Here is a 24,150-nt window from a genome sequence, read left to right on the forward strand (position 1 = left end):
ACTCCGCAGGCTGGTCTTGGCCCTTGGGTGCCACATTGCATCCTCTGATGGGGTCTTGTTTAAGATGTAGTCAGTGACTGGTGGTAAATACCACTGACATTGACCATGGGGATGACCTGGGTTTTTAGCTGCCAGGTGCTCTTTGGTGTTCACCTCCTCAGGGACACACCAGGACTCCTGGCTTCTCCTGTGGAGAGTGGGGGAAGGGGTCCTTTGGGTGTCTCCCATGGGACCCAAGCTGAACCAGTAACCTAGAGATTCAAAAAGCCCCATTTGTATCCCACTTCCCCGAGCTGTTCAGCTTCACTTCTTCTCCCGCAAGACTTTTTGCCCAAGGAGCAAGAGACACTTGGTAACCCACTTACGGCATCAGTGCCAGGCTCTTATAAGGAGCATCATAACTCCCTCTGTCGCCAGGATGGCATTTCTGGGTGCTCCCAAACGACCCAAGAAACTGCTAATTGTACACTGATGGTTCAACCACCCCTTGAAAGGTCAACCTCACGCTGCCCATAGACTGTGTGGATGGTCCTCTGAATGGAGGGACCCCGTGGACAGGAGTCAGAGGCAGGGGCTGGGAGGAAAGAGTGTCCCTGTGGGTTGGGTTGGAAAGTCCTGATGTTCAGCTCATCACACCACCCAGTGAGTGTGATTGCAGCTGTGGAATCCAACACAGATGCGCTTGCCAGAGGGGCCTCTTAAGGGGCTGAAATGGGACTTCGCAGGGGGGGCTAGTATTGAGGTGCAATAAGCAGCCAGACACCCTCCCCCTCCCACCCGCCCCATGTGCGTCCAGCAGACAGGACTTACGGTGGAGGTCCCAGTTTGCCTTCGCTTCTGACCCCGAGCCGGCAGCTGGATCAAGCAGTCCTGAGGAGGTGACCCATTTCCCTAATTTGGGAAATGCTAAAGTGTGAAATACTGAATGCAGCTATCCCAGGCACATTTATCCCACACCTCCTCCCCCAGGCTTAACTTCCATGGAAGGAACGAAGTCAGATTTTAATGATGATACAGCCAAGGGCAAAATAATTCTGGTTCTTTCTCTGTAGCTCCCCAAAGAGCTGACCACACACACACACATACACTCCTTTTAAATCAGTGCAGTTGAAACAGAATTGCCTAAAACAAATGAAGGTTGTCACAGCAACATTTTTTGTGATTCAGAAATTTTGTATCCAATTGAGGGAAAGTTATTCCCCTTGCCAATCCCAAGAAGTGAAGGTAACCACATATTTCTGGAGCACTCCATTCTGAAAGGTGGCCTCTGTCTCTGGAGAAGGGAGAAACATACAAGTTTGCTGCTGGAGTCTTCTTCTGCTGATGCCAGGGAGGAGTTTGACGGGCATCCATCCTGGAGGGTAGCTGAAGTCATAAGAGCTCTGTACTCTTTTCCTCAGCAACAAAACCTCCACTATTTTTTCTCCTTTTCCTAAGTTCTCAGCAAGAGGCTTTCTCCTCATTTCCCTTACCCCTGCAGTGGGCCTAGATTTAAGAGTTCACAGTGAATCATAATCACAGCTGGCCTTCTTGGGTCCTAATGATGAACAGGGCACTGCACATGCCCCAGACCAGCTCTGTCCAACAGAACCTTCCACCTTGATGGACGTGTTCTGTATCTGCTCTGTCCAATGCAGGAGCCAGTAGCCACATGTGGCTATTGAGCCCTTGAAATGTGACCAGTAGGACTGACAGACTGAAGTTTAATATACTTACAGTGAATGAAATAGCCATATGTGGCTAGCGGCTATCATATTGGACAGTTCAGCATTAGACCCTTGAAGCAAGCTTGTAAGTACTGGTGTTATTCACCCATTTTGAAGATAAAGAAAGAAAGTCTCCGAGGGATTAAGTAACTTGCTTGAGGTCACAGAACTAGCTCTAACCATGGTCCCAAGTCTTGTGTTTGGAGGGAATGTTGCTTGGGAAGCTTGATTCTCAACTCTCCTTCCTCCTCCACCAGGGACCTGGCTCAGGTGTGCAAATGAAGGTGGCTTTCTGCATGCTATGTTTGCTTAGTTAGTTCTCTTTCCTTTTCCCCTCCTTTAAAAAATGTCTTTTTCTGAATATTGAGGAAATAGAGGTGCATCAGGGCAAAATTACAGGAAACAATAAAAAGAAAAATATTTATCCATAATTTCTTTAACTAGATGAAACCACTACATACAATTGCATCCTTTTCCCCTCCTTTAAAAAATGTCTTTTTCTTAATGTTGAGGAAATATGGGTGCATCAGGGCAAAATTACAGGAAACAATAAAAAGAAAAATATTTATCCATAATTTCTTCAACTAGATTAAACCACTACATACAATTGCATCATAAGGAAAAAAATACCTAGGAATAAATTTAACCAAGGAGGTGAAAGAACTAACTGTACACTGAAAACTATAAGACATTGATGAAAGAAACTGAAGAAGATGTAAATAAATGGAAAGATATTCTGTGTTCATGAATTGGAAGAATTAATATGTTAAAATGTCCATAATACCCAAAGCAATCTACACATTCAATGCAATCCCTATCAAAATTCAAAAATGACATTTTTCACAGAGATAGAACAAAGAATTCTAAAATTTCTGTGAAACCACAAAAGACCCCAAATAGCCAAAACAATTTTGAGAAAGAACAAAACTGGAGGCATATGCGCCTTGATTTCAAACTATATTACAGAACTATAGTAATAAAAGCAGTATGGTATTGGCAGAGAGAAAAAACAGAAATAGATCAATGGAATAGAATAGAGAGCCAGAAATTAGCCCACACTATATGGTCAATTGATTTACAACAAAGGAGCTAAGACTATACAATGGGAAAAGGACAGCATCTTATATAAATGGTGTTGGGAAAACTGGACAGCCACATACAAAAGAATAAAGCTGGACCACTGCAGGTACACCCCGTTTTACTTTGCTTCCCTTTAGTGCACTTCACAGATACTGCATTTTTTACAAATTGAAGGTTTGTGGCAACCCTGCATCAAGCAAGTCTATTGGTGCCATTTTTCTAACACCTTCAAATATTATCATTGTTGGGCTTCCCTGGTGGCGCAGTGGTTGAGAGTCTGCCTGCCAATGCAGGGGACACGGGTTCGTGCCCCGGTCTGGGAAGATACCACGTGCCGCGGAGCGGCTGGGCCCATGAGCCATGGCCGCTGAGCCTGTGCATCCGGAGCCTGTGCTCCGCAACGGGAGAGGCCACAGCAGTGAGAGGCCTGCAGTACAAAAATATTATCATTGTTCCTTTTGTTAAATTAATAGACAAAGCAATGGTATCTTGTTGTTTTTATTCATTTTTTTCTAGTGTGTGTGGTCATATGTATCATTCAATTATTCATTTTATACATATATTTAAAATACCTTACTTTCATTATGTCTTAGTATTTTTCATCTTGATTTGTGTGATATCCTGATATGATAAGGCTACTTAGTTTTTGTGGGTCAGGCTTGTGGCAAATATTATCCCAACTTGTTTGCCTTTCAACCTTTTTTTTTTTTTGCGGTACGCGGGCCTCTCACTGCTGTGGCATCTCCCGTTGCGGAGCACAGGCTCCAGACGCGCAGGCTCAGTCGCCATGGCTCATGGGCCCAGCCGCTCTGCGGCATGTGGGATCTTCCCGGACCGGGGCACGAACCCGTGTCCCCTGCATCGGCAGGCGGACTCTCAACCACTGCGCCACCGGGGGAGCCCTGCCTTTTAACTTTTTATGATTTTTTTTTTTTTTTTTACTAGTGTTTCATTACCAACTCCATCATGGTTGGTCCCCCTGGTTTCAAGCGTAAAGTCTTCTCTGTTCTGTGGCTGAGCTGGCTGCAGCGTGCCTGATGCTTCTGGTGGGAAAAAGCACTCCTATCTCCCAGCCTCCATGTGCAGAACCCTAGGAGCATGAGGCCGTTTGATTTGGGGTGAAGCCTGAGAAGGAGGAGGGAGTTTTGTGCGGGGGACTAAGGAGCCAGAGAAGGGAGGAGAGGAAATGGGGTGCCGGCGGGGGTAAGGGGTGAGGAGGGGTGGCAGCGAAGAGCTGGTCGTGGGCACAGACATGGGGAGGAGAGAGTGCCAGGAGCTGAAGGACGCCGCTTAGGAATCCAGGTGATTGAGTGCCACAGGGGCAGGAAAGGGACCTTTACCCTCTTCCTTCATTCATATGCATTCATCCACCCACCCACCCAATCATTCGTTCGTCCATCCACCCACTCACCCATCCTTCCATTCATTCATTCATGCATGCATTCCTGCATTCCTGCTTTCAGCGATGGGGCAGGAATCTGAGAACAGGCCTAAGTATAATGTGGGGGGATGGGTCAGGAGCTCAGACTGAGCCAGGTCTGGGTGGGTCTGGATTATCCTCACACCTGCAGCCATGGGGCAGACAAGTCCCCATAGGCACAGAGTGACAGCCACGTGAGGTCCCAAAACACAGGCAAAGGGCACTGGACCTCCTGTACACACCACAGGAGCGATCGTGACAGCAGGCCACCTAGCTCTACCTTCAGAGTAGACAAAATATTGTGATGAATGAAAGTGAAATCCACAGCCCCCTAACTTCAGTTCAAGTTCATATTCATGGGTGAAGCCACAGATGACAGCCTCTTTTTTTTAACCGACAAATGGGTTTTATTTGGCCTGCGTAGTGTTAGATTACAAAGTATTTTTTTAACTTTTTGAATTCACGCCCAATGAACTTAACCTAGAAATCAGGATTTCTAGTTCTTTTGAAAATTAAGCAATCTGATGACACTGGCCCTGCCCCCATTGAGCACTAACTTCCCATCCCCCTCCTCCAACCCCCGTTACCTCCCTTCTGCTTTCTGTCTATGAATTGGGCTCCTCCAGGGACCTCACGTAAGTGGGATCATATGGCATCTGTCCCTCTGTGCCTGGCTTATTTCACTTAGCATCATGCCCTCAAGGTTCATCCAGGTTAACTTTACTTTGCCGCTATCTCAATGTTTAGTGGAATTTCCCTTTTCTAAGCTTTTAACTGCTTCCTTGTCCCAGGCATTGCAATCCAGGCAGATCAATATCTCCACTGGATCCCACAGACAAAGGCACCCAGTCATGGGAGGCCGGGCAGCCACGAGGGTCGGCACAGAAAAAAAGAGGCACATCCTTTTGTAGGCTGCTCTTTGCTGTATTTTTTCACTCCTGGCTGAGATGCCACATTGTGGGTTGCCACAGTCTCTCGCCTTTGGTTCTGCCCATCGGGACCCATGGCTCTGTCACCCCACATGCTGACTTGGCCATTGGTCCTGATGGGACAAGGGCTGTATGCCTTCACGCGATGGGGACCCAGAGTCGCAGAGCCCAGCTCCCTAGGCCTGGGGACTTTTCCGCCTTCACAACAGGTTTTCATCTATGCTGAGAACTTCTGGGAAATTCCCAGGCAAAGACATGGGCAGTGAGCATGTCCTTGTGTGGCGTCGAAAGCATGGAGCCTCAGAATGGGGTGAGATGGAGTTTAATTCCAGAAGGCTCTCCCACATGAACAAGGTCATCTAGATGGGACCAAATCCAGGCTTTTCGTCTTTGGGTCCTGAGCCGCCTCCAGGGTGACTCCAGCATTGGGTCCCCTTCATAGCCAGGGATCCGGCTGGGGAAGCAGGTGAGGGAGGGGGGCAGAGCAGGAGCTGTTGGTGGTTTACCTAATTTGATGTCCCATTTGGGTCCCTCGATTAGAGGTTTGAGCACACTCGCCTGGCAGTTGGTCCCTGAAAATTCCTGCTCAGACAGCATGTTTGTCAGCCCCCAGGACACCTACCTGGCTGGTGGGGCCTCCCAGGACTCATAGCTCATCCGACGCATCAACCAGAGTGGAGAACTTTTTTTTTTTTTTAATCAATCCTTCCATTACTTTCTTTTCATTCAAACATTCATAGACAAAGAAAGGTTTCCATACTTAATTTTTAAACATAATATACAGAACCACAGTACTATTTAAATTTCAAATTATGGGAGATCACATTCAAATATGCTTAGATTTGACGAGTTGCTATGACAATACTGAGGAATTTCACGGAAAAGGTATTTAGAATTTGTAAGATAGTCAAATGCCTTTTTGCTGCGTGGGCCAGGGGTGAGCATCGTTCTCCCCATGCTACAGGTGAGCACACCGAGCCCCACGGAGCCTGGGGAGGAGCAGGGAGTGGAGCCTGGGGCCACTTTTTCCAAGCGGTAGGAATCCTTGGAACTTTAGAGCATCCTGATCTCCAGGCTCACTTGGTGATCTACTGCTTCATCTTAAAGATGGGGCCTCGGGGGGCACTGAGGCTGAGGGAGGTGCTCAGGGTCACACGGCCACTCGGGGCCAGGCCACCTGGAGAACTGGAGTCTGCGGTGTCTTGTTTGAGGCCTCTCTGGGCACCTCTGCCCCACCACACAGGCATGCGTGGTCTCGTCAGAACGGAGGGTTCTGAGTTACTCAGAATAACTTAGTTATTCTGTAAAGGAGGCCTCGATACAGTCGGGTGGGACAGGGCTCCGGGAGGTGGAAGGAGGTGAGAGATGGGAGGCACCTGGAACACACAGCCCATACTCCTGGCGCCTGGCCTGCAGCCCTGACTGGCACAGGTGGGCTGGAAGGTCTGGGGCCAGGCGCTAACTCAGCTCACGTCCCAGCCAGCGTTGCTCAAACTAGGGCCTGATATCTCTACAGGAGTATTTAAAATTCTGTTTTAATTTTTATCATTTTTTTGGCTTTTATAAAATATCATGTTTTAATTTTACAATCACCAATTGATGCTGTACTAGGAGAGATGAGACTAACTCCTTTGTGTCTTGTTTATTCAGCTGAGGTGTAATTAACATATATTAGTTTCACGTGTACAGCATCACGATCTGCCATTTGTATAGACTGAGAAATGATCACCACAGTAAGTCTAGTTAACATCCATCACCTTTGTGTCTTCCCACCTCCCTTTCCCTTCTCCAGGATTTTTACCTGACAAAGTTTATCCCATTTACATCCCATTCAGCTACCATAATTTCCTTTCCAAAAGAAAGGTTTGTGGTTGAAGCTGCCAGATTCTGAAAAAGATACAGAGACCCTTAAGGGTTATTTTTTTCTTTTGTTTTTAACTTAAGATGTGGCCCAACCTAAATCAGTGCCTCATGCTTTTATCTGCCATCTCCACGGAAGTTCCTCATAGATGGGTAAGGAGTGTGTGTGTGTGTGTGTGTGTGTGTGTGTGTGTGTTTATTGAGGTGAAATTCACATAACATTAACCATTTTAAAGTGAACAATTCAGTGGGATCCAAGGCATTCACAATGTTGTACAGCCACCCCTCTATCTTGTTCCAAAACATTTTCATCGCCCCCGAAAGGAAACCCCACACCAATAAGCCATTGCTCCTCACTCCCCGCTTCTTTCTCCCCTGACAGCCACCCATCTACTTGCTCTCTATGGACTTGCCTGTTCTTAATATTTCATATACATGGAATTATAGAATATTTGTCCTTTTGTGTCAAGCTTTATCTGTGTTGTAGCAGGTGTCAGTACTTCATTCCTTTTCGCGGCCAAATAATATTCCATTGTATGTATATATCATATTTTGTTTGTCCATTTATCCAGGGTGGGCATTTGAGTCATTTCTACCTTCGAGCTATTGTAAATAATGCTGCTCTATCCATCCTAGTGAGTGTGACGTGATTTGGTGTTTTTATAGGATGTATTTGGCATACAGTCATTAAGGAAATTATATCAGATATCCTCTTCTAGAGGAGCCGAGGTCTGTACATCTAGAAGTAGTCATCACAGATGGACTTTTTTATTTATATACTATCTATAGGCATGATTGGATGCTAATGGCAACTGAAGCAATATTTCAGATTTGCAGACCTGGCCACAGATAGCAAAGGAAGGCTCTCATTTCCTTCCCCAGAATATAAATTTTCTCTAATTCACAAAGAGGTCTCAATGAAAGATGTCAAAATTAATAACAGTACTATCCAGAATTTATTGAACGCTTAGCCACATGTCAGATACTGGGCTCTATTGTATGAAACAGCTTCTATTTTTATATCCGTCTTACAAATGAACTCCCTGAGGAGAAATGGCTATTAAATGGGAATTAAATGGCTGTCTGGTGTCCTGGGGTTGGTAAGTGGCCAAGCAGAGGCTGAGGCTGGGCAGACTGAGCCCAGGGCCTGTGCACTTAACTGTGATCCCGTGCTGTCTCTCAAGGTAATCCACTCCCTTGCATTCCAGATGCTACAGGAGGAGCTGTCGTCTCCATGCCAGCAGCAGAACCTGGGAGTCTGGAAGCCCTGTGACGGCCCTGGGGAAACCAACCCCCTCTGAGCCTCAGTTTCCTCACCTGAAAGCAAGAGGATTGGACTGAGTGCTGAAGGTCCAGCTGCTCTGACACCCCAGGACCCTCCTCACTTGGGGAAGAGAGCAGACGCCCTCACCTTTGCTGCTGGGCAGAGTAGCCTTTGTGTCCTTTGGGGAGACAATGTTGGTCATCGCCATGGCTGGGCTAAGAAGTGACAAGCAAGAGTGAGTCTCTTTGTCCTGGACTATTTTGTCCCCAGTCTGCCTCTGCTGACACTTGAAACCAAAATGAAGCCTGAGAGTTTGGAGTCTGGTGATGAGGGAGGCGTTCTCAGAAAGAAGACAGGAAAGCCCCACGTTTCAGGCCCGTTCCTGTGTTGGCCCATTCACACCTGTGAGCTGGGGACAGGACATGCACTCCTGGTAGCCATCCCCAGGGCTGACTTGCACTGGCGCCCCTGCCAGCGGGGCCCCACAGACACTGCATCCAGTCCAACACCAAGTCTGGAATCCAGAACTTCTGGTCAGCAAATGCATTCTCCGTTTAATCAAGAAAAGTGGATCCCTGGACCTGGCCTCCACCACGCTGAGCTAATGCTTTGGAAAGAGGTATTAGGTTTGCAGCCACGGAGGACGGTAAGAAAAAGCCCTTCTGCCTTGTCATTATGACTCTTTTCAGAGGAAGCCAGAAATAGCCATGCTGGGGAGGGGGTCCTGCCTGGGAATGGTCCCCCCAGAGAGCAGGTCTCAGTATGGACTCAAAAGAACTTATCTAATTAACAGATCAGAGAACTTATAAATCTCTTTATGACTGGCCAAGGCAACTTCTCTTTTCTATCGTGAACTAACTCATCTCTCTGGGAGCAAGATGACGCAGGCAGGAATCAATAAAAATAGATGCCAGGGATGAGGGTGGGGTCCTGGGTGAGCCTCACACCCTCTCTGGAGCTGCTTCAGGTCAGCCTTATGTGTGACGTTTCAAATTTTCATGTGGAGAAGGTATTATGTGTAACCCGTGTATTAGTTGGGTAATTAAATCTTAAATTTTGAAAGACCACTTAATTGGAAACCACTATGGTTTTCCTCCCACAGTCATTAGGAATGTCCTGATTTGCATATTACTATGTTCCCAAATTCAGGTCTGCCTTCCCTGTTTTGTTTTCTTCATAAATATTATGTCTTTGAAATTATCTCAGGCATTGGTTTACTTCTGGGGAGGTCTGTCTCCACTCATTAGAATGTAACAATAATAACATCATATAGAGCTTATTCTGTGCCAGGCACTGTTCTAAGTGCTTTGTATGTAAATTAATTCATTTAAATGTCACAGCCGACCCTAGGAGGGAATATTACTTTAACATCCCCATCTTACAGATGAGGACACTGAGGCTCAGAGAGGTGAAAAGATTTGCCCAAGGTCACCAACACTAGAATTTGGCTCTTAACTGCCAGCCATGCTGTCGCTGGGACCAACTTGCTGGTCCTAAGGGCAGATCTCGTAGCTGAGGGATCTTTCAAGGCGAGTTTGTTGACTGCCCTGTGGGCACGTGGTACCGAGGAGGAGCGGGGAAGTGGTTGCATCTGTGCCCGCTGGTCCACAGGTGGTCTTCCTATCAGCTCATCGCTAGGGTCTGGCCTGGAAGAGGGTCCTGAGCCCACCAAGAAAGGGCCCCTCAGAGATGCTCAGGCCTGGCCCCAGCCTCAGTTCTCCAATTAGTCCCCACACTCCAGGGACTTGACGTCAGAAATCACCTCCCCCCAAGTTTCTGGCAGCACATACTCGGCCTCCAGGCTCCTCCTGGAGAAATGTAGAGAGATTCCCCAGGCTCACCTTTGGGTGCTCCTGGATGGGGCCCTACGGGTGTCCGGGCAGCAGGGTGCTGCCTCCTGCGGGATTCCCCACCATTACACACCCTAAGCTGAGCGCATGCACAGACCCCGGGCCTGGAGTCCAAACAGGGCCCTGCCGGATAATGACCTCTCGCCATTTTTATCTTGAGAGAATGCACCTGATATTTGCAAACAAAACAGGATAAGTGGCTAAATCTGGGGAAAGTGCTTGGCCAGATCAAATTTCTTATGATTTAAGCAGAAAGTTTAAACTTCTCCTTAAGCCCAGAGCCAAGGACGAGGACGAGTGCTGGGCTGAGCCCCAGGATGCAGGGTGCAGCAGAGGGGAGCGGAGAGGCTCTGAAATGTGCTAACTTGTCCCTGCTGTGTGCAGACGGTGCCCGGGGGCAGGGTCCGCCTGCCAACGCCTGCGGGATAAGCCAATCCTGCGCCATGCAGCTCAGGTTTTGTTTTGGGGCAAAGGAACAGAATCAGCATTGACTCAGATGCTGGAAAGAGGAAAAGAGGGTGGGATTCCCCGGTTTGTTCCCTCCTTGTCAGTGGAGGGGGTCTCGTCTCCCGGACGCCTGGGGACCCCGCTGACGATGGACCCAAAGCTGCTGACTGTGCCCCGGTTGGCAGATTTCCAGATTTCCTGCAAATTGATGAAAGGGAATCTTGTACTTATTTTATCTTATATTTTTAGTTCAATAGTGTTTTTGTATTTCAATGCAAAACGTTTTTCTTTATTGTGTTAGAACGCACATACCATAAAATTTAGCATCCTAACCATTTTCAAGTGTACAGTTCAGTTGTATGAAGTACATTCACATTGTTGTGCAGTCATCACCACCATCCATCCCCATAACTCTTGTAAATCTGGAACTATCCGTATTAAACACTAATTCCCTCCCCTCCCCCAACCCCCAGCAACCACCATTCTACTTCCTGTCTCTGTGAATTTGACGAGTCCAGGTACCTCGTCTAAGTGGAATCATACAGAATTTGTCCTTTTGTGACTGGCTTCTTTTACTCCGCATAATACCCTCAAGGTCCATCCATGTTGTAGCAGGTGTCAGAATTTCCTGTCTTTGTAAGGCTGAATCATATTCTATTGGATTACCACGTTTTGCTTATTCATTCATCTGTCGATGGACACTCGGGTTGCGTCCACGTGTTAGCTATTGTGAATAATGCTGCTATGAACATGGGTGTGAAAATCTCTCTTCAAGACCCTGCTTTCAGTTCTTTTGGGTGTATACGCAGAAGTGAAATTGCTGGATCATATGGTACTTCTACTTTTAGTTTTTTGAGGAACCATCATCCTGTTTTCCACAGCACCTTCATCATTTTACATTTCTTAACAATACTGCACTAGTGTTCTAATTTTCCCACATACTAACCAACACTTGTCATTGTCTTTTTTTTTTTTTTACTATAGTAGACATCCTATGGGTATGAAGTGGTATCTCATTGTGGTTTTTATTTCCATTTCCCTAATGATTAGACACGTTAAGCATCTTTTCCTGTTGACCATTTGTATATCTTCTTTGGAGAAATGTCAACTTGAATCCTTTGCCCATTTTTAAAAATATTTATTTATTTATTTATTTGGTTGCACCGCGTCTTAGTTGCAGCCGGTGGGCTCCTTAGCTGTGGCTCGTGGGCTCCTTAGTTGCAGCATGCAAACTCTTAGTTGCAGCATGCATGTGGGATCTAGTTCCCTGACCAGGGATTGGACCTGTGCCCCACGCATTGGGAGCGTGGAGTCTTATCCACTGCACCACCAGGGGAAGTCCCCCTTTGCCCATTTTTAATCATATTGTTTGGGGAGGGGGTGTTGTGGAATTGTAGGAATTCTTTATATATGTTGGATATTAACCCCTTATCAGATATAAGCTTTGCATCTATTTCCCCCCATTCCACGGGCTGCTTTTTCACTCTGTTGATAGTGTCCTTAGATGCACACAAGTTTTAAATTCTGAGGTTTTCCAATTTATCTATTTTTTCCTTTGCTGCCTGCAGATTTGCTTAATGTTTAAAAAGCCGTTTTCTTGGAAACCACCATGGTTTTTCTCCTGCTGTTCTTAGAAATGTCCTGATATACATATCATTGTGTTTTTCTAGTAAGGTCTTCCTTCCAAGTGATTCCCACGGTTTCTGCCTTCAGTGCATCCTGGGAGATGGTTCCTGTGGCCTGGTCATCTGCACCCCCCAGGGGCCCACATCCATTCTGAAATCCCCCAGTTACCCACCATTTGGGCTTAAGGCCCCTTGGAGAAAGGCAGCCTGTTCCTGGGATCGTGGCTCTTGGACCTCTTTTAGGCAGAAAGCCCTGGGTGATGGGCTTCCCATGAGAGCTGGGCCTGGTCTCAGCACTAAGACCAACCCAGGAGAGATGTTCAGAACCCCCAGTGTCACCCTGACCAGAGGCATCTGGGTTTCCTCAAGGCCCCCTGAGGGCCAGGCCCGGCATTGTGGCCCAGGCAGAAGGCAGCACTGCCCACATGTAGAGAAAGCTCCAGAAAAGGCCTCTCAACCCTCCTCTGCTGGCTCTCACCTCTGGACTCGCCGTTCTCCACATGCATGTTCCTTCAGAGGGCCTTGAAAATGGCTCATTTTGGTCAAATCTTTTCCATTCTGGCACTAAGGCATTTTCTGCCAAAGACAGAATCTATTTTGGACTGCCTTTTCTTGGCCTGCTTGCTTCATACGTGTGGGTCTCCCGTGGGCTCCACATCAGAGATGCTTCATCCCCTTGCTGGTTTCCAGAAACAGAGCCAGCCACATGGGGCGAGCTGTTCTCAGGCACAGATGGTGCCTGCGGTGAGGGCGGTGGGGAGACGGGCTCTGGTTCTCCTCCACCTGCACCAGTTGTGGGGACGGGGCCATCCTTCAAAATCAGAAAGAGGTGACCACAAAACCCCTTTTAAAGCCACCGTCCCAGAGCCCTGGATCTTGTAAACACGTCCCACAGTTGCTTTCTGTTCCCTGGGCTGAGATGGTGGTAGTTTGTATGTTGACATCTTTTAAATTCAGATGTCTATGCATAGATACCCTCTGCTACATTGGTGCCAGCTGATTTGGGGGGTGGGATTTCAGGAACAAAGGCAAGGTGCTCTCTCTGGGTCTGGCCCTGAGCAGCTGGGGAGAGGGCGAGGGGGGCGGGGGGCCTGGAGAGTCAGAGGACTCAGGGGCTCTGCTGTACATCCTCCACGGCCGTCCCCCAGGGCCCACGGCACTCCCCGGTGACTCTGGGGTCCTGTCACTCCCCCACACTCCGCAATAACTATTTCAACCTCCCCCTTCTCTCCTCCAACCTCGGATCTCTGCCCCTTACCTCCCCCCAACACCCCTTCACCAGTGGCCTGGCCTCCCACTTCACAAAGATCCTGGGAGCCTCCAGTTAGAAACGCCCAATGCCCCTCTTCCCTCCCTCCATCCGCCCCCCCATGGGACTTGGACCCCTCCCTCTTCCCCCACCCCCACCCCATCTCTCCAGCCACTGGATCCTCCCCATCTCGGCTTTTCAACAGACCTTAGCCTCTCTCATGGGAAACAAAACAAAGCACACAAAAAAGAACACTCTCAGGACCCCTCACCCCCTTTAATTAACACCAGCTTTCTCTCTTCTCCCTTTCACAGCCAAACTCCCCAAAAGATGTCTCTAAACTAACAGCCTCCCATCCCCCATTCTCTCTCGAGCCCCTGTCTGTTCCCACCCTGCCACTGAGGTCACCAATGATGACCTCCATGTCACTAGAGCCAGGGCATTTCAGCCCTGTTCTCACCTGTCCTCTTGGCAGGAGAGATGCCAGAAGGTTCTTTCTGCTGGGCTTGGTGGAGTTTCCTCTGCCTCATTGGAGCTGCCTTCCCAGTCTCCTTTTCAGGCGCCTCCTCCTGCACCAAGCTGGACGCTGTCCCCCTTCACCCTATGCTGTCTTCTGTGATATTCTCATCCCACCCATGACTTCACTTACAGTCAATTCCTATTATTCGAGGTCATTATATTCTATAAAATCTCCGCCAATACTGAACTAGTGAACACAGAACCATTGCTCATGGGGAAAATATGGGGTTAGGTTCCCACCAGCCTCTGATCACGTCTTCATCAACCGATCAATACATAACCTCATTCTTTGGGAGATTTAGCTCTGTCCATGCCTCCACTGGAGGGAGGCAGCTAGAGGCTCTGTGTGTAGAACCTGTCTGGACTCTGCCCCATGAGCCTCTGCCCTTGGCTGACCTTAATATATGTCCTTTCTCTATAATAAACCATAACCATGAGTACAGTAGCTTTGCAGAGTTCTCTGAGTCCTTCTGGGAAATTATTGAACTTGAGGCTGGCCCTGGGCTCCCTCAAACTTGAAATTGCAAAAGTTTGGCAGCATCCATGTGGCCCATGTAGGTACCTGTGTCCCATAGTGTGTGCTCCCTTCTGGGGTCCTCTTGGGGTCCACTAATGCCTCAGGCCCTTCCCCAACCTTGGTTCTTTGAGCGCCTGCTCTAGCTGCTGGGGTTCTTGGAGACGCTCTGGGACACGGCCAGGGCACATCGTCTCATGCTGGTATGAGACTCAAGGACAAAATCTTGATGCATGAAAGTGCTCAGCTGGCCAGGCCACTCCTTAAATTCGTGGGAGACTAAAAACAGGCCACACGTCCAAAAGTAGGAGAAGGGCAAAATAAATTATGGTACATTGACCAGATGGGATGTTGTTTCCCAGCTCTTAAAAATAACAACCACGAGGACTGCAGCCATGTATGAAAATGTCCACAACATTAAAGTAAAACAAGCAGAATCCAAAAATGTCTCTGTGCTGACTCAAACTGGGTAAAAATACACCTGCAGGTGAACAAAGACTGGACAGAAGGCAGAAAGATGTGTGTGTTGGTGTGGACGACTTTTGTTTTGTTTTGTCCTTTGTTGTTGGTGGTGCAGTTGATAGAGCTTGAGGGGGGGAGTGAGTACAGAGCCTCACAAGGAGGGAGACAGGCAGTTCGCCTCCCGCCTCTGCACCGAGGGCGGGCAGGGTGAACATCTCGGTCCGCGGTGCTCTGCACGCAAAGGGGCTGGGCTCCTTCAAGGGGGTTATACTGATGTGCTCACAGGTCCACAGACACTCAGGGCTGCCATCTGGACCTGCATTTCCCCCAGCATGAAACATGTCCCACCTAATTTCAAGGTAAGTGGGTTGTTTTATTTTTGCTGGTGGTGATGATTTTTATTAAGGTAAAGCATACCTAACATAAAATTTACCATTTTAGCCATTTATTAAGAGTATGGTTCAGTGGCATTAAGTACATTCATATTGTTCTGCAACCATCACCACCATCCGTCCCCAGAACTTTTTCATCTTCCCAAACTGAAACTCTGTCCCCATTCAACAAAAACTCCACACCTTCCCTTCCTCCAGCCCCAGGCAACCTCCTTCAAACTTTCTGTCTCTATGAATGTGACTATTCTAGGAGCCTAGAATAGGTTCATGTCAGTGGAATCATACAACATTTGCCCTTTTGTTACTGGCTTATTTCACTGAGCCTAATGTCCTCAAGGTTCATCCATGTTGCGGCCTGTATCAGAATTTTCTCCCTTTTAAGGCTGAATGACATTCCATGGTATGGATGGACCCCATTTTGCTTACCCCTTATTCCTAGCTTTGAGCCTCCCTGAACTCCCACACATCATGGGTCCATGGAGCATCAGGAATGTCATTAAGCAAATGGGGTGACAAACAACCATGGACATGCTTATTTCAGGTATCTCTCTTGTTTATGTACCTGTGCCGTTGTCCCATTGGACCTCACTCAACAAACACAAGTTCAAAGAGAAAATTATTAAGAATTTCAAGACAGTGAGAGCAGAGCATGAAGCTAAACAAGGGACTCCTCTGAGCGTGGGGTCCTGCCAACTGCACGTGTCACTCACCCAGGAAGCCAGCCCTGCTCTGCTGACTCTGCTGGGACTGGGCAGGTTAAAAGCATAGCGAGGAAGGAGATGGGGTGGGAGGAAGCAGAGGTGACAAGGAGTGCGGTCAAGGGCATTCATTCTGATGGCATTGTGGGCACTTAGAAGAAACCGATGGTACCCAGGGCAGGAGCCTGCCCTACTCCCCACAGGTCTGTGCAAAAGGAGAAGCTGCAAAACGTATTCTTAAAAGTCCACTAGGGATGCAGTTCAAAGATCAGCCACTGTTATCAGTGAGCCACCTCCTCTCACCTCCCTGAGGAGTAGGTAGGAAGACATGAAGCTGAAAAATGGAAAGGGTAACAACACTAAGTCCTGGTGAGGACTTGGGGAAATGGGAACTTGCACCCTGCTGGTGGGAGTGGAGATTGCCTCACTCACTTACCGAGCAATCAGCAATCCCTGGTGACTGGAGGCTGTTCATCTCTCACAACCCAGAACCCGTGCTCCTAAACGTATTCCAGAGAGAATCTCTTGTATGGGGCACCGGGAGCAAAGAGCAAGGATGTTCACTGCAGCATTGTTTGTAACAGCAAAAAAATGGAAACAATAGAAATGACCATATTTAAACAAAATAAAAATGGGTATGTTAAAACAAAGGACGTCTATAAGGCAGTTAAAATGAACATCTATCAAGAATAAATCTCAACAATATGTTGGGTGAAAAAGCAGTTTGAAGACTACGTTCGGTGTGAAAATGTACATTTGAAAACAAAAACAATACTCTCCATTGTTTATGGATACTATTGAGGTAGTGAAAGTAGAAAAGCATGGGCAGGAAGGATACAGGCCAACTTCAAGTTAGGGATTTTGCCTCCAGGGAGAGGAAAGTGAGATTCAGGAGGGATCCAAAGGGGATTTCTTTCTTTTTTTTTTAAACATCTTTATTGGAGTATAATTGCTTTACAATGGTATGTTAGTTTCTGCTTTACAACAAAGTGAATCAGTTATACATATACATATGTTCCCATATCTCTTCCCTCTTCAAAGGGGATTTCTTAAAAATCAGAAACGTAAACCAAAAACGTTAACATATTTATTCTGGATGGAGGGTGCATGAGAGTTGTTTTTACTCCGAATAGTTTTCTGTATGTTTGAACCGTTCCATAACCTTCAATAAGAAAAAAAAAAAAAAGCAGTGCTGAAAAGTTTTCCTTTTGTTCTTCACTCCTCCCCAGTCTCTGCCTTTTAAAGACAGGGAAACTGAGAGCTGCGGGTGGGGCGACAGGATTGGAGGCGATGAGGTGGGGATTGGTAACAGGAGGGTGGCAGACAGATGAGACCAGCCCCTTCCTTCTCGGCTCCAGTTTGGCTCCGCCCCCGCCCAGCTGTATCCACGGCAACCAGAGTCCGTCGTGTTGGCTGGACCAGTCGTCGAGTCGGGCTGACGCTCGCCACCTAGTGGCCTATCTGGTGGCGCGGTCTGTGAGGGGGGTCCCCAGGCGTGAGTCAGAGGGGCAGCACTGAGAGGCGCTACTTAAATATAAAGAGCAGCGTTGCCCTGTCACAGCAGGTCCCTTAGAGCTGCGTCTGCTGCCCTTAGGGCAATGGCTGTTCATTTCAGAAACTGCTTTCATTAAACTTCCACTGTAGCCATTGACCGTCAAGTGTTTTCTGGGCATCTTCTGGAGCCCTGTGCTGCTCTGGGCATTTATGGGTGTGTCTCTTCATGCGGACCCCCAGAGCCCGTGGTTACAAATTCCTTAGAGACCCCAAGAGAGGAGAGTTTTTTATGACATGCTGGTGTGGACTTATATATAGCGTATGCCCCTTCTTTTATATGGGTTTTATAGATTTGTTTCAATCTTTTTTTTTTTTGCTGCACCGCTAAACTTGGGGGATCTTAGGTTCCCCAACAGGGACTGAACATGGGCCCTCGGCAATGAAAGTGTGGAGTCCTAACCACTAGACCACCAGGGAATTCCCTAAATTTGTTTTACTTTAAAAGCAACATAAATTTGTGGAGAGTGTGGAAAATCATCTCACCACCCATGCTTAACCAGAGCTAACATTTGGGCCTTTATCCTTCCAGTATCCCTCTGCTCCATTCATTTTTTTAAAAAATTAATTAATTAATTTCTTTTTATTTTTGGCTGCGTTGGGTCTTTTTTGCTGTGCAGGGGCTTTCTCTAGTTGCGGCGAGCGGGGGTTACTCTTCTTTGCGGTGCACGGGCTTCTCATTGTCATGGCTTCACTTGTTGCAGAGCACAGGCTCTAGGCGTGTGGGCTTCAGTAGTTGTGGTACGCAGGCTTAGTAGTTGTGGCTTGTGGGCTCTAGAGTACAGGCTCAGTAGTTGTGGCGCACGGGCTTAGTTGCTCCGTGGCATGTGGGATCTTCCAGGCCCAGGGATCGAACCCATGTCCCCTGCATTGGCAGGCGGATTCTTAACCACTGCGCCACCAGGGAAGCCCTCCATTCATTTTTTGAGGGGTTTGTTTCTTACAAAATTGGAAATTCACGGCCCCTGAGTGATTTTTTGCCAGGGCTCTGGAGACAGGTACGCCTGGGTTACAAGCCCAGCTCCTCTGCTTAACTGCCACCTCAGGCAAAGGAATGAATTTCTCTGCACCTCGGCCTTCTAACCTGTAAAATGGGAATATTAACTGTGCCTACCTCACAGGGTCATTGGGGAAATTTCAGTGATATAAACAGTACAGTGCTGAGTACATAGGAAGCAATAGAACCTCAGCCATCACTAAAATTATAGCAAAGGATAGCATGGTATAATTACAATATTTTGCAATCCACTTTTTTCATTTAATACAGCCTGAGCATTTTCCCTTAGTTTTTTCCTTTCCATGTAGGGAAAACCCCAGGTCTTCTCTCTATGTTTCTTTCACCTGTGAGTCTCCTTTACTAAGAGAAAACACTTCACTTGTGACAATTCTGGTCAACAAATGAGAAGAGGTTTTCCCCACAATACGCAATTCTCTGTGACACCAGCTGGGTGTCCTACAATTTAACTCAACTCTAACGCTGTCTACCGGGAGACAGTGTCAGATCCCACAAGTTAAGAGCCCAGTCCCACAAGAATGCCCCCCGCCTCCACTCCAGTGCCAGTCGCAAGCCCAAGTTATCACCTGTGCTAGGTTCCAACAGCGCCCTCCTTGGGTTCACTTAATTTGCTAGAGTGGCTCACAGCACTCAGGGAAACACTTACTTACGTTTACCAGTATATTAAAGGATATAATAAAGGATACAGATGAACATCCAGATGAAGAGATACATAGGGTGAAGTCTGGGAGGGTCCCAAGTGTAGGAGCTCTGTCCCCATGGATTTGAGGTGTGTCACCCTCCCAATGTGGATGTGTTTGCCAGCCTGAAAGCTCTTTGAACCCCCTCCTATTGGGATTTCATGGAGACATCCTCACGTAGATATGATAAATTATTTTTTAAAATTTATTTATTTAATTAATTTATTTTTGGCTGTGTTGGGTCTTAGTTGCTGTGCGTGGGCTTTCTCTAGTTGCGGCGAGCAGGGGCTTCTCATTGAGGTGGCTTCTCTTGTTGCGGAGCGCGGGCTCTAGGCGCGCGGGCTTCAGTAGTTGTGGCACGTGGGCTCAGTAGTTGTGGCACGCAGGCTCAGTAGTTGTGGCGCACGGGCTTAGTTGCTCTGCGGCATGTGGGATCTTCCCGGACCAGGGCTCGAGCCTGTGTCCCCTGCATTCGCAGGCAGATTCTTAACCACTGTGCCACCAGGGAAGCCCCCGATATGATAAATTATTAACTCTATTTCTAGCCCCTCTCCCCTGTCTGGAGGATGGGGGATAAGGCTGAAAATTCCAAGCTTCTAATCGTGGCGTGGTCTTTCTGGAGGCCCCCATCCAGGAGCCCATCAAGAGTCACCTCATTAGAACAAGAGATGCTCCTCGTGCTCTTCTCATGTAGGAATTGACTAGGGTTTTAGGAGCCCTGGGTCAGGGAATGGGTCAAAGACAAATATTAGAAGGAGATGCTCTTAGCATTCTTATCGCTTAAGAAATTACAAGGGGTTTAGGAGCTCTGTGCCAGGAACCAGTGGCAGAAACCAGTATGTAATTTCTATTATCTCACACCCTATATCCTTAAATATTATTTAAGAACGTGATTCTTAATGATCACATGGTATTTAAACATGCAGATGTATCTAATAACTTATTTAACCAATTCTCCACCTTTGGATTTGAGGGTTCCTGACTTTTCCCTTTTACAAACAATGCCACAGAGGATGTTCCTTATTAGTTGCTTCCTTTATTGATGATTTGTTCCTTTTTATGTTCAGAAAGACCTTCCCCTCCCCAGGATCAGATAAACATTTTCAACTAAATGTGTTTTGTGCCTTTATGGCTTTTAATTAAATTCTTTGATCCATCTGGAATCTATTTTGATACCATAAGGTGAGAGCTAAGAAGTCTAATTTTATTCTCATTCACAATAACCCAACCAGTTGTCCCAGCATTATTTATCAGAGGATCCAATCCCTCTGCCCTGATTTGTGAGACCACCTGTAGTAGATTCTAAACTTATCTCCATGCTGGCTTTCTGTTGGGCTCATTGCTCCTGCTCCAACCTCACATACATGGGCTGGATGTTTGTGGCTCTGCTGGTCACAAGGCATCACTTTGCTGAGTCCCACGGAAGTCCAAAAGCGCCGGCCACACATGACAAACAGGAGTAGCCAAGCCTTGATCTCTTCTCCAGTCTGCGTTGACTGCCCTTACTATCTTTTCCCCACCGCGAAAAATCCTATATTCCTGTCAAGACCAGAACTTACCTCCTCCACGCTCAGCCACATCCCTCCATGGTCATGTCCATACTTAGAAATGTCTCAGCACTTATGTATTCAGCCTCCTCAAGTGCAACAGATTGTGTTTTCCGAAGAGGACCTCACCAGTATATTTATCCATCCTACATGCTCTTCTTACAAAAATTGAGTGACTTGCCTCCCCCTGAGAAGTGGAGTCTGTGTGCCCTCCTCATGAATCTGGACTTTGTGGCTGCCCCATCCAATGGGGCACAGCCAGAGTGAGGCTATGTGACTTCTGGGATGAGGTCATACAAAGAATACAGCTTCCTACCCACCCCTCCTCCTTCTCCTCCTTTTTCATCTTCTTCTTCTTCTTGTTTTCCTCTTCTTCTTTTTCTTCTTCTTCTTCTCCTTCTCCTTCTCCTTCTCCTTCTTCTTCTTCTTCTCCTCCTTCTCCTTCTTCTTCTTCTCGTCCTCCCCCTCCTCCTCCCCCTCCCCCTCCTCCTCCCCCCCCTCCTCCTCCTCCTCCTTCTTCTTTCTTCTCTCTCTCTCTCTCTCTCTCTCCCCCCCTCTCTCAGTGCTTGCCTTCAGAATCCAGCAACTATTTTTAGAGGAAGCCCAGGTCACATGAAAAGGCCATGTATACATGTTCCAGCCCACAGCCCCAGCCTATCAACTGCCAGATATGTGAGTGAATGAGATGATTCCAGTACCCAGCCTTCCAGTCTTCCAGAATTCCATCTTAGAACCCAAACATTAAGAAGCAAAGACAACACAATGGGGAATTGTTATTTAATGGGCACAGAGTTTCTGTTTGGAATGTTAAAAAGTTCTGGAAATAATGGTGATGGTTGTACAACATTGTGAATGTACTTAATGCCACTGAACTGTATACTTAAAATGGTCAAAATGATAAATTTTATGTTATTTATATTTTACCATAATTAAAAATAGTTTTAAAAAACCCAAAAAACAAGCCATTTCCACTTTGCCCTCTCAAAATTCCAGAGCCACAGAAAGCACCCACACTAAGTCCTGAAGTAATTTGTTATGCAGCAGTAGCTAACTAATATAGGTATTCTCTCCTGCCTTGCAAAACAAAACAAAACAAAACAAATCCAAAAACAAACAAAAAAACTCTGGGGAATAATACAGGCCTTTTTCAGAAATAAATTATAAGCTCTCAGAGCAGTACCTCTCCCTAAAGCACCTAAAATACTATAGGTACTCATTAATGTTTATAGACTTGAACCGAAGGTGCCCTAAGTTACCCCAGTGATCTTCAATTCTTTAAAAGTGATTAAAGTTACATCCTCTCTCAGAGACTTTAAGTAGCTCAGCCTATTGTAGAGAATTCTAACTAACAGTTAGAATTCTAACTAACAGAATTCTAACTAACAGTTACTGGGCTCTCCTGTGTGCCCAGCACATTGTATTCATTATAGTTAAGTACCCAGGTTTTGGAGTTGGGCAAACCTGGGTTCAAATTGTAGTCATCATACTCACCAGCAGTGTGGACTTGGGCAAGTTATGTGATCTCTCTGGAGCTCAGTTTCCTGAACCATAACATGGGTGTGACAGAACCTATTTCAGAGAGTTGCTGTGAGGATCAAACAAGATAAATGCAAAATAAATCATGAGCAAAGGCTTGGCCTGTATTTAGTGCTCAGGAAATGTTGACTCATTCACTGTTCATAACAGCTCAAGAAGGTAGGTGTATAGTAGCTGTCTTATTCTCTTCATCTCACTGATGGAAGCGGTGAGCCTCAGGGAGGGGAGGCAGACCTGCCTATGAGTACATGAGCAGTGAGGGGTTGGTCCCTGTGTCACCTTGGCAGGGCTGTCACCACAACTGCAGACTGGGTCGCTTAAACAACAAAAATTAATTTTCTCCCAGTTCTGGGGGCTAGAAGTCCAAGATCAAGGTGTTGGCAGGGTTGGTTTCTTCCGAGGCCTCTCTCCTTGGCTTATAGACAGCCATCTTCTCCCTGTGTCTTCATCTGGGCTTCCCTCTGTGCATCTCTGTGTTCTAAATTATAAGGACATGAGTCAGAAGGGATGGGGCTCCACCCATATGACCTCACTTAATTTAATCACCTCTGTAGAGGCCCCATCTCTAATTATAGTCACATTCTGAGGTCCTGGGTTTGAGGCTGCAACACGTGAATTTGAGGGACACAATTTATCTCATAACAGCACCCTTTCTGTTATTTTGGGGTTCTCATTCTGAACGAAGTGGACGTATAGGGACCTCGGTTCCAGCATCTCCTGTTTCTAGGGCTGCATGTCTAGACCAGGAGGAAACACGCAGCTGGGGAGGTGTGTTCAGGGAGAACAGTTTATTTTATGCGAGGTGAGGCTGACCCTCACAGCCTTGGCAAGACTAGAAGGTGCTAGAAAAACTGTGTGGAGTGATGATTGTTCAGACAGGTCCAGGCTGGCAGCGCTCACCTCCACACAAAGACCTGGGAGAAGGGAAAAAGTATCTGTTAGCTAAATGGAAAAGAACAACCCTTCAGTTGATGACTCCCTGGGGATTCTGGGGGTGCGGACTGGTGGGGAGATGGCTAGACAGTAAAAATTTCCATCCGCAGTGGCTGTGCAAATCCGCCAGGGCGCCCTAGTGGAGGAAGACAGACTTTACGTCAAAATAAACAGGCAAGATAGTTTTAAACAATGATAGGGACCATGAAGAGAGTGAAACCATGTGATGGGATAAGGGGGTGACAGGAGGCACCCCCTTCACACAGGATGGTCTGGAGGGCCTCTAAGGACAGGTGGCGTTTGAGCAGAGGCCTGAAAGAGGAGGACTGAGTTATGGAAAGCTCCAGAGCCGGGTTTCTCTACCTAGGCCCTTGGAGGGCAGGGTAATTCTTGGCTGTGGGGGCGTCCTGCGCCCTGTGGGGTGATGAGCAGCCCCCCACCCCTGGCCTCTAGCCACTATATGCTGTAGCAGCCTCCTCACGTTGTGAAAATCAGAAATGTCTCCAGATATCGCCAAAAGTCCCCTGGGAGGCGAAATCGCCCCGTGGAGATCCACTGACCCAGAGGAAGGGCATTCCGGGAAGAGGGAACAATAAACATGAAGGTCCGGAGGTGGGGACAAACTCAGCAGATCTTCTGGGAACAGAAGTTTCCGGAAGTGGAAGTTTTCAAGGAAATGAGAGTTCAGGGGTGGAGTCCAGGGAGGGAGGGGATGAGGGGAGAGGCAGGCAAGGGCCCGATGTTATGGGGAGGGGGTGGAATGCCTTCTGACCTGAGAGAGCCCTCCAGGGTGGGGTGGGGTCGGGGCAGAGGTCGGAGGGCATGTGCATGAGTGTCCTGGGGTTGCTGTAATAAATCACACGACCTCGGTGG

At 47.3% G+C, this 24,150-nt stretch overlaps 1 protein-coding gene across 2 annotated transcripts in view; it reads left to right on the forward strand.

Moving 5' to 3' along the window:
• Positions 1-24,150, forward strand: part of LMTK2 (lemur tyrosine kinase 2) — a 174,792-nt gene that overhangs the window by 49,267 nt on the left and 101,375 nt on the right. For both annotated transcript variants that reach the window (XM_030846117.2, XM_060284180.1), the window contains one exon: positions 8,204-8,905. The gene's annotated coding sequence lies outside the window, so the exon portion shown is untranslated. The remainder of the gene's footprint in view (positions 1-8,203; positions 8,906-24,150) is intronic.

This window comes from Globicephala melas, chromosome 15 (genome assembly GCF_963455315.2).
Source record: "Globicephala melas chromosome 15, mGloMel1.2, whole genome shotgun sequence".
NCBI classification, from domain to species: domain Eukaryota; kingdom Metazoa; phylum Chordata; class Mammalia; order Artiodactyla; family Delphinidae; genus Globicephala; species Globicephala melas.